This window comes from Pseudophryne corroboree, chromosome 4 (assembly GCF_028390025.1).
Source record: "Pseudophryne corroboree isolate aPseCor3 chromosome 4, aPseCor3.hap2, whole genome shotgun sequence".
In the NCBI taxonomy this organism is placed as follows: Eukaryota; Metazoa; Chordata; class Amphibia; order Anura; family Myobatrachidae; genus Pseudophryne; species Pseudophryne corroboree.
The window spans coordinates 106,951,780-106,954,884 of record NC_086447.1 but is presented as its reverse complement, the minus strand read 5'-3'; the positions used below and the strand labels follow the sequence as shown (position 1 = coordinate 106,954,884).

At 34.8% G+C, this 3,105-nt stretch overlaps 1 protein-coding gene across 2 annotated transcripts in view; it reads right to left on the bottom strand.

Annotated features, from left to right (window-relative positions):
* The window catches only part of OSR1 (odd-skipped related transcription factor 1), a 9,203-nt gene extending 6,305 nt beyond the window's left edge, over nt 1-2,898 (bottom strand). For both annotated transcript variants that reach the window (XM_063915337.1, XM_063915338.1), the window contains exon 1: nt 2,653-2,898. The gene's annotated coding sequence lies outside the window, so the exon portion shown is untranslated. The remainder of the gene's footprint in view (nt 1-2,652) is intronic.
* Between the last annotated feature and the right edge of the window lie 207 nt (nt 2,899-3,105).

Below are 3,105 nucleotides of genomic sequence, written 5' to 3'. Positions count from 1 at the left end.
TAAAATAATATATATATAGAAACAAGAGAGGGAAGTTCTATAGAAATCAAATCTTTGTAACAACAAGACATTACTTGAATTTTAATGTGTCCCCATTATTGAAAATCGGGGGTGACAACACTTAAGAGATCTATATGCTGTGGAGATGCAGTTATTGTGTTGCATGTTTTGTTTGTTAAGTGGAAGGGCGCAATTTACAACAAGTTGAATAGGTCGCAGTATCTCCGCATTGTTGTCACATCAACCTTCACTTTTGGGTCATGCAAACAGATGTATCTCCTGCTTTCAAAAAGTTTCTGGTTGAGTTATCAGCAGCCTTCAGCAATAATATAAAAAAAAAAAAAAGTACAAGTTTTCAAACCAGAAGACTTGGTTGCTGAGTAATTGAGAGCAGGCCACTTACGTCCTGACACAAGGCTGAAACAAAACCAGCCCTGCCAAGATAAATTTACCCTGGAAAATGGGATCATAAACTTGAAAGAGTACATCTGTCCTCAGACCCTTTATAAGGCCGTGTAATGCCTGCTAATATAAATGCTCACTTTGCCATTGTGTAAAACTATCTCGAAGATAAGTTGCTTTTGCAGGGTCTATATATGTGAGGTTTTTTTTTTTCTTTTCTCTCTCTTTATCACAAAGTTGAGTTTGCACAAAGAAAATAGTCTGCCTTTCAAAGACAATCAATCACACGGCTAATTACTTAGCTTGTAATCTTGTATAGTGCAATTCAGTTTGATTGTTCGATTAATTCATATTGACTATCTGAGGTTGTTACAATGATTTTAACCAGTTAAACAGTGGTCGAGTATATATATATATATATATATATATATATATATATATAAATATATATTTATCTACTACATCTATAGATATATGTATAAATACATATATATATATATATATATATATATATATATATATTATCAACAGACGTGTAAAATTATATATATATATATATATATATATATATAAAACTATGTACAGCAAATACATACATATATATATATATATATATATATATATAATCAGCAGACGTGCAAAAGAATATATATATACTATATACATATATATATATATATATATATATATATATATATATATATATGCATTTGCTGTGCATAGTTTTAATATTTTGCATAATCTCATTTCAATTCCTATTTATTTTCCATTGACATTTAAAAGAAATGTATGGTATCATGAAAATGTAAATCTTCAAAGCAGAAACTCAATAGTGCCATACTTCATGCATAACTTTAAATAATATTTATCACCCTGAAAGTGTATGGATCAATGGATTTTTTACATGCCAAAATAAAGCACAATCATGAATACATGTTTTAAATAACTATGACGCAAATACACAGTACTTTAACATTTACTAATATTGTCTGACACAAAATATACCTGAATGCATTACCAGCCATATATGTAGAACGTGTGTGATGCTTATCTAGCAGATCATTTGCAAGTCAGAGAAATGGCGATAAATCCTTTAGTTTATAATTAGTCACAGGACACCGACCTACAGTATCTACCTGTTGGTACATAACCGAATAAAGTAGTGCAGTCTGACCTTAATGTTATGTATTTTCAGTCTAGCCCATCTCTGTACCTGACACCCGGTATAAAGGAGACTAGGCACAAGAGCGATTGTTTAGATGTGTAATAAAAGTGAATATTCACCCCAGGAACTATTTTCCTGCCCAGACCATTACTTAAACTCTGACACAGCATAAAGGTCGCCATCCCCGGATGCAGGATTCACTTCCCTTCCTATAATAACTGTATGACAGTCCACTTTCTCCTCAGTACACCTTAAATCATGGAGGGCAATAGCAAAAGGTTCCCAGTCCTGTAATAATCTGCTTAATCATCTCATATTTAACTTGGCTTGGAATTATTTGTTAAGATTTTTATTTAATAATAATAATAATAATAATAATAATAATAATAGTAGTAATAATAATAATAATAATAATAATAATAATAATAATAATAATATAATTGTTATTATTATTTTTAGTATTAGTATTAGTATTTGTATTATTATTATTAGTATTATTTTTATATAAAAAAAAGGCCACATGCACCTGCTTGTAAAGTGTAAAGTTGCCATTTGGGTCGTGTGTGAACTTTAAAGAGCACCATCGTTATATTATCACTGTGTAGCAATGGACAAAACCTCCTGGTGTCACCCAGGTTATATTTACTAAGCTATCTAGGGCATAATAAGTGTATAGAGATGAAGAATTTACAACACTTCAAAGACACTTTTTTTCCCCTAAAGTTTTGCCCTGTGCAAAGCTGCTGCCTAAATTCACCGTAACACAAGACCCGATATAATGCTCCATCAAGCTCAGACATAAAACCCCGAAATACAGACTAGCACAAAAGTAACACAACCCATAGAGAACAAGCTAAACAAGCGGCTAGTATCTGCAGTGTCAGATCACATCACAGTTGTGTGTGCTTGGTGCATGCAATAGCCTTCTCAGGAAGAAAAATAAGGCTGGAATCTATATTCACTACTCCACATAATACATATAGGAAGGGACAGGGTCACAACAGACATCATCTGCAAGCCAAAAAGTTTCTTAGAGTTATGCAGAAAGAGGACAGAGACTAGTTGGTGAATGATGGTAACTTTACCTATAAATCAGGTATCAGGTCCCTCGGTGTCAGGGCTTGGGACTGTGCTATGGATGTGTACAGCGGAAAAGGAGTCTCCTGGATAGGGTGCAGTAGATAGGTGCCAGGAATATACAGCTGTCATGCTCTGTGCCTGCTGTGGCTGATGCTGATGGCCTCAGGTTCCAGGCTTCCCAGTGACCCACACACTCATTCTCCAAGAGTTTCTGCTGCTGTTGCTGCTCTGTGACTCCCAGCAAGACTTCCCAAAACTCTACTGAACTTTATCTTCCAGCCTCCTCTCCTTATTTTAAGCAGCCAGCACCGCGCATGCGCAGGAGCAAGGCACAGCCAGCCCCTTGCTGAAAGGGAGAGTTTGGGACTTAAAAGCTGTCTGCTGCTGTTTCTACTGTCTCTCTTCTACATGTCCCATTACATATGTTCTCACCCTAGAAGTCCCAGCACACCTGACCG